Raw genomic sequence first — 12,109 nt, 5'->3', positions numbered from 1 at the left:
CGTTAAAATGGTTGTGAAGATAGTCGGCCCAAGTTGCCTCTGAAATGTAGGAGTTTATTCCTTGGTGGCCTGGCCGTTGCAGGCTGTGGATTGTTTGCCAAAATTTAGCACTGTTTTTTAGTTTCGAATCGTGCTTTATTTTTGCCCAGAGGTCGTCGTTCGACTGTCTTTTGATTTCCCAGGTTGTCTTTCTTAGGCTTGCTTTTAAACTGCGTAGAACATCTTGTAAAGGCCCTTTTTTAGGCTGTGCACGGATTTGGTTTAAGGTTTGCTTTATGTTCCGTTTAATACTTTTTATTTCCAGCTTGTTTGCCTTGCTTAATCCAGACTTAGGACTGTAGTCTTACCACACATTAAGAGCACATTCCACACATTAAGAGCACGTTTTCCCCATTATCAGTTTGTTATCCCCACATAAATTCCTCCGAATTATAACTGAAGTCATTTGCGGGAAACAAAAATATATGGCATGTGCACAAATTTTGCTCAATTTAGAATCTTTATTTCGGCATAAACACAGTTAGGACTCGATTTCTGAAATACCATATGAAACCCAAGAAATTGGCTGTCATTCGAGAAACAATTATATTTAAGGCAGCCACCCTAGGCCACAAGGTATTACTGTCTCAAGCCAACTTAAGTTTGAAGACTCTCTGCGAATGGTACCCTCCAGATAGAGTTTTACAATAAGCGAATAAGTAGTGTATCGCTCTTTCTGCCTTAGAAAGAATGATGGGTGGTAGGTCAGTGCCAGTCTTGGGGACTAACATTTGGCATAGTCTCCTGGCTTGATCCCAATTTACTGGCATTTCACAAACTGTTAAAACATTCAAGCTTTATTAATGCACCTATCTCTTAATGTTATGCTGCTGCAGCTGCTCTAGGGTGTATGTCTAAGTTACAGCGAAACACAAATGTTTAGACATGAGGCATTACCAAGATGGTGCATTGTTTGGATCACACAAAGGCAGGACCTTCTCTATACTGATGAAAGAATGGTTATTATATACAATGCGCAATTTCAGATCTTAATTATAATTATGGTAGTGGTTACTAATGGATGGACAGTCCTATACCATATGGACAACATGTGAGCTTGTTAAGATGCAAAACTAATAATATATTTATTTAAAAAAGGAACATTAATGCAAGTGACCACCTTTCAGCAGGGATGGTAATAGGACTGGGGGGAATCAGTGAAAGGTCAAAAAGGCTACGCACAGGGAAGTAATGCAGTATGAACCAGCCTAGGGGCCAGTTAAGAAATAGGATATACAAATAGATTCAGATTGGAGTAATAGTAAAACAATGTCTCAACCAAATATAAGAAATATAATCTATGAAAACATTTCTTCAACGGAGTCAACAATAGAAAATCTACACCCAACTGGACAATATTTTTTAAGCAAGATTTAGGACACAATATTTCTGTCAGACAATATTGCGTAGAAGATACTTTAAAATATGGCCATTATAATATATATACGGGCGTCTCGTAGTCGCTATCAATATGAATTAATCTATGGTCTTTTGCAACGAAAGAACATTATAAAACATCATGAAATATTCTGGACTGAGTACCCTCTAAGCGCCACTCTCTGCAAAACTGTTGAAAGCTTTTTATCAGGAATTATCTGGGTGTATCTGGGGCCACTGGAATTATGCGATGGTGAGGCCGCTGCATTTTTCACCTAAATTATAGATTTGCCGCATTTGCCAGATATTCCATCACCAACTGCATAATCTGCAGATTTTAACAAAAAGAAAATAGTTTGTAGCTCAAATGGTTAAAAAGCTATTAAAAACACAGAAACACACGTTACCATGCAGTAGAAGGCCCTTTGCAAAGGCTGACTGGTCACCTTTCTGTTGCTTGTTGCTATATTTGGATTTTAAACTGCCACTAATGAGGTGCAACCAATAAACAGACAGTATTAACAAGTGTAAAAATGGCAAAATAATGAAGTAATACTGTCACAGAGTGGAAAAGCGGGCGCCATTGCAGGAAAGCATGTCGTACGTGCAATAGGAGAAAATCATTTAAGAAAATAGTGCTCACAGACTGTAGATTAAACATATTGAGTAACAACACAACTAACTCTGGCACTTTTCGTGTCCGTTCTGGCACCTTTCTGACTATTTCAGTTCTGTCACTGTTTTTCTGTTCCTTTTTCGCTCAGGCTTAGGCCCATTTCATCTCTTTTCTGGATTTATTCAAGCTCCGCAAATGCTGGTCGAGTCTGCGAAAAAATGTGCTAGTGCAGGTGTCTCGTTTGCAAGACACTATTGTTTACAAAAAAGGCTTGGAGCCCGCCCATTGCTTACGATTATTGCCCTTCTCCTCTTTGCAGCGTCTCTAATTGGATAGTCCAGCCGAAACGTCACTTCTGATGCTTGCTGTGGAGCACAGACCAAGCACAGATTGATTTCACTTAATCAGTGCCTATCCGCTGCTCCTCACATGATTGATTTGATATTTATTCCTCCCTTTGACTCCTGCTGCTCCCCCTTTAATGCATTTTTGCTTGTTTCATCATGCTGTTCACCATTGCAACTCTTTCCCGTGTATAAGAGAACTCAGCAGTCACTTTCACGTTCACGATTCAGCCATCCGTGGGGTCTTGTTGCAGCCGTGTTTAATTTTAGCACAAAGCAATGGCTGCTGACAGCATCACAACTTTGAGGCGCTGCAATCCCACACACACCTTCACTAAACTCCCCAAGCTGTAGGGTCGACTCAAGGAGCACTGACTTCTGCTAAGGCCAGTCCCAAAAGAGATCTGAGGCATTCTTTTTTAAGTATCTTATTTCCTGAAAGTGTTTGTAGCGCATGTCATGAATTTGTACACCTTCACACGAAAGCTGAAGCGTGAAATGCACTTTTAAAGAATCACAGGTTATTAATTTGTATTTGTCTTTGTGACACGTTGTTTAATAATAGTGATTATTCACCTGGTGCAGATTGCCGCTTGAAGCTTCAGTATTTTGTGTTGTTACTTACCTCAGTGGTACCAGTGTTGTCGACCCAGGAAGGATTACAGGTTGAGGTGGCCTTGTCTGGATGAAACTTCTGGCCTCTTGCTCAATGAAATGGGAGCTCAACCCACTGAGCTAGTTTAGCAACTTGTAATACAGCTTGTTTTGGGGTACAGTTCTTGTATTTTTATTTTAACAGCAATCACTAATTTGATTGTTTTTTTCGCAGTGCAGTGCCTCAGTGCCAGCATTCCCTGTGCCCGCCAAAGGCTGTCTCTCTTTCTGATGGGGGGGACCCATTGACTCATTAATGCCAGTAAACAGGTTGTAAGTAATGCGTAATGACGTCAGCAGTAAAGCATGGGTTGCACTGGGTCTCCAGATTTTTATGCATGTGAGTAAGCATTTTTTTGTCCGTATCCCTGTTTGACTGTGTGACTTTGAGTATATCTAGAGACCACGCTATATTAAAAAGGTTATCGCTGTGCAGAAGTGCCCCCCACCTCGTCCATCATAGTGAGATTTGTATGAGCTATGACTAGACGGACAGTTATATAATAAATGTGCATTCTAACTTGCTTAAGGTTTCGCGCAGCCCGTTCATTCCAACGCTCACTGTTTGTCCATCCTGGCTTTCCGTAGTTTCCAGAAGCTCTTTTGACAGATTGTGTGCTTAGCAGTACAAGAGATGATTATTACCGTCATAGAAGCTCTGAAGCAACAAGGGTTCGCCTCATGCTGGAGCCATTAAAACAATTGCGGCTCGTGCAGTGCTCGGCTCTGGGAGATTTCTGATTTCACCTTTTGGAATGCTCAGGCCGTGTCCAGTTTGATTACAACTCAGAAATGTGCGGCCTAGGTGCGGTATGTTTTCTCAAACAGTGCTGGGGATGCTGGTCTGAGTAAGCACTGGCAAAGCCAATAAGTCTCGCCTATATGAGAACTACTGGATTTGTCTATATGTTTAAACCATGTTGCATTGCAGCGTGCCGCTCTGCAACATGGCTGAAAGTTAAAAAAAAAAAAGCGTTATGACATAGCAAGAGTTGACTGCCTCACACTGTTTTCAATTTCTTAACTTTCAGCCCTAATGCACACTTGCTGTGGGGCTGTGCAACATGGTTAAATAAAACCACTGATAAAGCTAAGACTTCTCTTTTAAGCGACACCCATTGGCATTACCACTGTTTGTTTCCTCTGGATGCTCCTCTCTCATGTGCCCTTGTTTTGTTCATACCGAGAAGGTATCAAGTTCCAAATGAAAAACATCACAACACGGCGTTTTCTGTTAGATCTAAGATGCTGGATGTTGATTGGCTGTTCCATTCCTGTTTTGTACAGAAAACAAAAATGTTTTGACCCATGTGACGCAGTTAATATTTGTGTCTTTTTGTTTCGCTATTGTTCTCCACAGCTTGCTCGCGCTCTGGGTTGACTGCGGCTTTAACGGGCATGCCCTGGGGCCGGGACACGTCTCCCGGTCTGGCTGACGCGCAGGAATGTTGAATATTTACAGCCTGGGCTGATTGGCTCCAGAGAAGGCAGTCTGCTGCGGACAGTGGACTCCCCACATAAACCCACACCACATGGGCACCAGCACGTGAGCCACCCGCAGATACAATTACACCCAACTGCGAACAGCACTTTCTATCCCTGCACCGAGCAGGGTCTGTCTGTGTGCACCGACATCTTCCACAGCACGGCCGCTTTCCTGTCTGGTCTGTTGACTGTGCAATCGGATTAAAGATACTCTCAAACCCCTTACGAGACAGTTATTCGGTATGATCCAGCTAAAAATATACTGCAGACGCAGCGTGCATGCTGCACATGGAGGGCGTGCCTGCTGCCGGCGACACAGCCACAGAGTGATTTATTTAAGCTCGAAACGCAGCGGCATCCGGGCGCTAAATCAGAGTCCAGGCAAAGCATATATATATATATATCCTTGTTATCAAGGAACTACCAGAGATGTTTGAAGGTTTTCGAGTCAGCGCGTGCCCAAGGGGCGGCGCCGCGTAAAAAAATGAAGAAAGCGACTAAACGGGGCAGATTTCAAGAAGTTTTGACAGACCAAGAGTTGTGGGACGAAAATAGAGAGCACGAGGTGGGCGGCACATTATTACACTTTTGACAACTCTTATATGCATAGTAACAAGAATTCGTGGGCATGCAAGAGAAACAAGCCAGGCCCACCCTATTTTGCTCACTTCCTGCACGCTCGAGACACTGTGCACTTTCTAGATTTACTCTGCCGTGCCCATATCCACCCAGGGCGGTTTTCAAACCATGTGCCGTTTTGTCACAACTGCTTAGGCACGGTGAGAGTTTGAGGCATTCGCTTCACTTCCTGTGAAGAATATTCCGATATTACCCTCACCACGCGCTCACACACACACACACACACACTCTCCGTTACGAAATTAGAGTTTTTTTTGTCACTGTCGAACTGAAATTGGTAACTGTATAGTTTGTTATTTTACCACTTCTTTCTCGCTAATGAGAAAACAATTTCTGCAGTGTGTGTATAATGCAGTTTAAGAAAGTTCACTGTCATCACAGCCCCTCAGATCTCATATACTGGGTAGGACTCCGTTGCATTCAGTGCTGGCAGCTCGAGGCCGTGGTTAGAGCTTGGGCCCGTCATGAGGATGCCAGCTGATGTCATTTCCTTCTGCGTGCTTCCGTTTCCCCTCGCTGCCCACAAGCACACAGTGCTGAACAAGGACGTTCTCGTGAATGACGAACATAATCCAGCATCAGCAAGTAGAAAGAAACAGGCACAGAAATCTACCACCCCTCAACAGGTGCCGCTTCCAGTACTGCACAACCCCCTTGCACAGTCCGACTGCAGGATGCACACAGCAAAATAGCCTGATGCAGACAAGGACCACGCCCCCTGCTACCACAGGTTTATGTAGCAAAATACAGACATAAGTGGGGTGCACTGGGCCCCTCACACCACCGGGCCTCGGTGCCACTGTACCTGCCGCACCAGCGCCCCTGCATGCTGTCTGTGCACTGACCGAACTGCTCGAGTTAACACCTGCATGACCCTGGACAGCCTGAAAAACTCAATAATCGGATAGGAATATCTGGACCAAAAATATGTTCGTGTGTATTGAAAACACTATTTAACTGGAGAGGCCACACCGTACTCAGACTCGGCCCGGGCACCGTCATAAAAGGGCCTTCATTAGTGAGTTAGATCGCTAAAACATTGGCCAACACTTGGAAGTCTCGGGGAGTTTTTAACTTGTAAAGACATGCAGTAGAGATTTTAGGCATGTTGTGGGAGAATACGGGTATGTGTGCTTGCTGTGGGGAAGGTTTGTGGTAATATCAAGGAAACCAACAATAAAATACACCCTCCAGACTAAAAAGCAGGCCTACAAACACCCCAAAACCGACACACATACTGATCTACCAAAAAAGCCCTCCTGGCACTGCCAGGCTGTCCTCAAGGCCAGTCCGACCTTCGCCGTGCTGTGTGCACAGCTCCCATACCCGGTGACACTCATCCCACATGCCCTCCTTTGTCCTGAAAGAATGCTGCATGCCAGTCGCGCCAGTCACCCTTCCACGGAAACCCCAGGGTAGCCTGACAGTGACTCTGCTTGTATTGGCTGAATTCTGCAATAAGCGACCTGGCATCAGACCAGCACACCCTTTATTGATTGACTGGGCACACCCAGTACTTCCCGAGCACCTCCTGCACATAGCTCGCCCTGTGAGGGAACGACGCGAACACAGTCCGGTTAATTTTTCATAGTTATGCAGTCTGGCAACTTTTTATGGCAAACGTCACAGCCAGGTTGTTTGCTATTCGAAGGCCAGACATTCCTTCGGCCACCGCACTTGAGTCAAAACAACACACTCACACCCCCATACTGGCTTAATCACATTTCCTACTGGCTCGTGCTCTTTGTATTTGCTGCGTACCCCAGATCTGCATGACTCGGAAACTCCCCTGAAGATGACAAACGAGTCGCTTTTTCTTTTCTTGCCTGTCTTCTGTGTGAGGCCAGGCATCCCACGGTGGCCAAGCATCCGTACATCCCTACATTAGCAGATTATCTTTTCATATAACCTGAGTATCCCCCCATCACCTCAGCGCCCCCTATAGAACATAACTCCTCCCCTCCCCAATGGAACACCTCTGTTCTGATAGCCTTCCGCCCTCTTGTTTAAGAGACTTTATGCTTAACGAGCACCCCCTAAATAAACCGATAGTATTACCGATAGAATTATCTGAGAGCTCAGCATATCAGCTGACTCCTCCGCCCCGCCCACCCGCAATAACTGAGCTCCTCAGGTAGTAGAGAATGTCACCTGCACAGGATGAACACCTCCGACATTAGCAGTCTCCCCCCGGACCACCGCTGCCCCCGCCACCACACTAGATTCACGAGGTACCCACTACTTTACTGCGCCTCCGCACGTGCTGGCTAAACACCGCCTGTCATAGCTCGAAGCCCTTTGCATTTTATCGGAGGACCGTGTATTAGCTGAGCACACCCCGCGGAAGGGATGTTGTGGTGAGCACCTCCTGCAGAAACTGAGCAGACGAAGAGCACCCTTGGATCACCTGAGACTCCCCGCATCAGCTGATCACCCCATGACTTTGCGGAGCGCCCCGATAATATAAACTGACCCTCCCCCCCATATATATTAGATGAGCACTCCCGCATCCACCAACATTTGCGGATCGTCTCATGGCTCCATGGGTTAGCAAAGCGCTGCATGTCTCTTGACTACGCACTCTTTGAAACTGCCGACTATCCCCTGCATTGCCCGAGAACCCCCTACCCCCCATCCACAGAACACCTGTTTCAGCTGAGACCTCTATGCATTAGTCGAGCACGTCCTGCTGAAGGGACGTTGTGTTTACAAGCACATCCTGTCTGAAGCGAGCGCTTAGCCGCAGATGGCCCGAGCTCCGCTTGTACTATGTGAGCAGACTGTGACAGATGAATATCCCTGCAGGGGCTCAGCACCCCTGCATCCTCAGAGCAGCCCATGCGTTGGTTCATCGCTTGTGTGACTCTAGTCGCTTTGGTGCGCAGAACACATGACCTGTCAGTGATGGGTGACAGCAGCCGGCCTCCCCCACCCCACGCACCAGATCACCACTAATGCACAACATCAGTGTCACATGCGGCACCTACCCGAGCTTCCTCCTGAAGCGCTTCACGCCCTCCCGCGAACCCGCAACGGACGTGTGTGAGTGGCGCTCGGAGACTCCCTCTCCTTCCAGTGACAGGGTGCCCTCCCGCTCCTCCTCCATTCCCCCGTCGCTCCCTCCTCCTGTGAGAAGGACGCTGCCGCGAGCGGCTAGGGAAAAGCAATAGAAGGCAGAGAGCAGGAGCACGCCCAGCAATGAGTGCAGCTGTTTCACGACCGTCACACATCTATTTACACTCCTGGGGAAGGACCAAAGGATGCTGCACTCACATCTTCTCATCAGTGCTAGAGTACACTACGGTGATCAGGGCCAGGTATCAGTCAAGAAAACCCAGGTAAAAGTGAGCTAACAACGAGTAAAAAGTGCCAGTACAACGACGCAAGCAACAGCCAACGCAGTATAAGTAACAGTGCATCGGCATGACTACCAAACAACCATGCAATCAGCAGTGCAGCCACCCGAGGAGTGCGACCAGGCATCAATTCAAGCAAGGACCAGGGAAAGGTGCAGCAACAAGAGGACCCACAGTACAACAACACAAGCAGCAGAAGAAGCGGACCCGCGTTGATGACGACAAGGCTTTAATGTATGAATCAGGTGACCCGCTCTGAAGCACACCGGCCACAAGCAATGACAACCCGAGAGATGCTTGCGCTGAAACCCGATGGCAAAACTGTCCCCAATGCCTGTGGCTGAATCCCTTCCTCTGGCTTTGAGGTTTTATGCATAGCTTTAAGTAGGATGAAAAAACCGGGGGTCTCTCAAAGGGGCGTGGCTAATGTAATAAAGGGCGTGGCTTAAAACATGTCAGCTAAAAATCTGCGTTTAGCACAGTGTGCCGCCCGACTAGTATTTTGCTGTTCCTGTCATTGCGTCCAGTTATATGATACAGCAAGTCACATCATACCTACAAGTCAGGACTATTGGCCTTGTCAATGGTTGCGAGTTGCATACGATAAATAAGTAGCAACTATGGCTTGTATACAATATTGAAAAAACTTCCACTTGATGCCCTGGTGACACCACAACAATGTTGCTGCTCCTAAATTTTACAAAGAGAAGGGAAATCCAGAGAGAAAATAACTCTCTTTAAAGGATTTCCCTTCCTTTACAACGCTCATCACGCGCACATCGATGTGCCTGCTGTCACTGCAGTTCGGAAACAAAAAAACGGACCGCCTGTGCCAGGGCATAAAACAGAGCCCGATAGAGACCCGTTTCGAGGCCTCCTTTAAAAAAAACTGCCGGTGCTCAGACCCGGTGAGACCCGGCCCACTTAAAGCCCTGGTTCTATGAGGGGCATCAGTGTAGAAAACGCGATATGAGGAATGGATATACCTCCCGACCCAGAGATGTACGAGCACATTTATTGTACTTAGCAACACGCCATGAGGTTTAAAATGTTCCTTTCTTCTGGGAGACAAGTAAGATAGGTCACTTACAGCATACCGCTACTAGGTAGCTGGGCAGCTCACACATCCTCTAAAACCGCCAACGGAGTCCGACACTTCTGCAAGCAGTTGGCATATTATTGTTTGTGTTCGAAGGAATGGCACGAGTCGACTGTCAGAGAAGTGTGATGTCGTGTTTTGTAATGTTATGTAGTTTGGTGTTCTTCGGTGTCATACCTGGTCGGGTTATGCTACGCTATGCCGAGTTATACAACACTTTGTTTGGCTATGTTGTATTACCTCTACGTCCCTCGTCCTCGACCCAGTCATCACTAATGAGGTATTCCACAAGACAGGAAACAAAACAGGAAACGCTTTTGTAGGCTCCACCCACCCTCCCGTCAGGGGCTATAAGAAACCAGCCAACCAAAAGCACATCCTGTTTTGTTTCCTGTCAGTAGACCTGACGGGGACGCTGGGGTAGGTGCCGGGCACTTACCTGCTTCTAGTTGCTGTTGTCCTGTGGTGTCCTCCTCTGCTGGGCTTTGGGGGCGCTGCTGGACCTCCGTGGGACTTCGTTGAATCGGGATGCGGGGCTTCCTGGATTCTCCAGGTTCCTGGTTGCTGGTCCTGCTGGGCTGTGCTGGCTTCCTGGGTGCCTGTTTCGCTGGTCACGTGAGTTTCTCCTTGCCTTTGCGGCATGGTGGTGGGTTTGGAGCTCCCGGGTTTGTGGGGCCGGGCGCTCCGTCTGCTTCCTTCCCTGCCTTCTGTGTGTGGCGCCCGGGGTGGGGTCCGGGCGCTCCATTCTCCGCTGCTATTCTGGAGCACTCGGGTTGGGGTGCAGAGTGCTCCGATTTTCTGTTGCGGTGCTGGCGCTGGCTCCGGACTGCGCCCGGGTTGGCTCCGGTGGCGCTGCTTCTCCTGGTCCTGGGAGCACTCGGGTTGGGGAACCGTGTGCTCCTTTGTTGTCAGTCGCTGTCGACGGCGCCTGGGTGGGCTCCGGTTGCGCTGCTCGTCTCCGGCCACGGAGCGCTCGGGTTGGGGGCCGAGTGCTCCTTCCTTTTCAGGCGATGTGGTCAGCGCCCGGGTGGGCTCCGGTTGCGCAGTTGCAGTTCGTGGGTTTCTACCTTCGGCGGCCGCGCGCTGCCTTGTTTTCTGGTTCCGTTTTTTGGCCACGCCCCCTTTTGCCTCGGTTTCACTCTCTGCCGGGTTGTTGGGGGCGGAGTTTTTCTCGGTTCCTTTTCTTGAAAAGGAGGCTGGTTGTCTGCTGGGCTGCTTTTCATTCTCAGTCTACGCTGCTCCGTGTGATCTTACTGTTGCTCTTCTGAATTACTTGTCTGCTGCTTTGATGGGGAAGCATCATAAGAAGAGGAGGCATGTGTCTCCTGTGTCTTCTTCCTCTTCTCCTCTGGACAGTGCGGATCCTGTTCCCCCTGGGAAGCGTCCTAAGCTGGATGATGACCGTTTAAAACGTCTTATTTTGGAGACCTTGTCTGACCTGCAGTCCTCCAAAAAGTCTGCTGGGGGTCGTTCTGGTGGGAACGCGGTCCTTTATTCTGACATTTCCTCTTCGGGATCCTCTGATGATGCTTCCTTGGATGCGGTGGATCTAAAGGGAAAGTATATCTCCAGGGAACTGTTGCCAGACTTACTTTCTCATGTGCGTGTGAACATGGGGTTCCCGGATGACGCTGTGGCCAGTACTTCTTCGGATGCTGTTCTACCGCAATTTAGGAAGCCGGTTTCGTCTTCGCTTCCTGTGCATCCGTTTGTGATGGATGTACTCTTGAATGAGTGGAAGGACCCTGATCATATTATGTTGCCGCGCTTCATGTCAAAGCTTTACCCGTTGCAGGGCATGGAGGATTCTTTTCCTGAGTCTGTGCAGGTGGACTCCATTGTCGCTAGTTTGGTTGGCCGTCCTTCCATGGCTGATGATAACATTCTTCGGGATGGGGTGGATAAGAAGATTGACTCTGCTTTGCGTAAATCCTATGCTGGTTCTCACCTTGCCATACGTTCCGGTATCTACGGTGCTTATGTGGCTCAATCACTCCTGACTGACTTTAAGACTTTGTTTTCAACTATGCAGGAGGGTGGCTGCTGTCCTGATTTGCTGGAATCTATGGAGCGTCAGACTGAATTCCTTTCGGATATTGCTTTTGATTCTGTACGTGCTTCTGCTCTGTCTTGTGGTTCCTCTATCGCTGCCCGTAGGAATCTGCTGTTGAAGGGTTGGAATACTGATGCCGCACAGAGGTCCATGGCCTTACGTTTACCTTTTACTGGCCCTCGTCTCTTTGGGGATGCCTTGGAGGACAAACTGCATAAAGTGTTTAAAGAACGTAAACATTCCCTTTCCTTCCGGAGGCAACCTTCCCGTAAAGATTTTTCCTCTTCGCAGGCCAAGTCTTTTCGTCAACCTTCCCGGTTTCAGCAATCCTCCTTTAAAGGTTCTCGTGGAGCCGGTCGTGGTTTCCCTCGGAAGTTCCAGAAGAAGCCTCCTCGAGATGCTGGTCCTGGACCGCAGCGTTCCTGACTATGCCCCTCCGTTCGTGGA

General features: G+C 48.0%; 1 protein-coding gene across 2 annotated transcripts in view; it reads right to left on the bottom strand.

Annotated features, from left to right (window-relative positions):
• SYNE3 (spectrin repeat containing nuclear envelope family member 3) overlaps window positions 1-8,282 on the bottom strand; it is a 357,026-nt gene extending 348,744 nt beyond the window's left edge. The window contains exon 1 of one of the 2 annotated variants that reach the window (XM_085626453.1): window positions 8,142-8,282. The gene's annotated coding sequence lies outside the window, so the exon portion shown is untranslated. The remainder of the gene's footprint in view (window positions 1-8,141) is intronic. The other variant, XM_085626454.1, reaches the window with a different exon arrangement.
• Window positions 8,283-12,109: the final 3,827 nt, after the last annotated feature.

Source organism: Triturus cristatus, chromosome 9 (genome assembly GCF_964204655.1).
Source record: "Triturus cristatus chromosome 9, aTriCri1.1, whole genome shotgun sequence".
NCBI lineage: Eukaryota > Metazoa > Chordata > Amphibia > Caudata > Salamandridae > Triturus > Triturus cristatus.
This window is presented reverse-complemented; position numbering and strand designations above follow the sequence as displayed.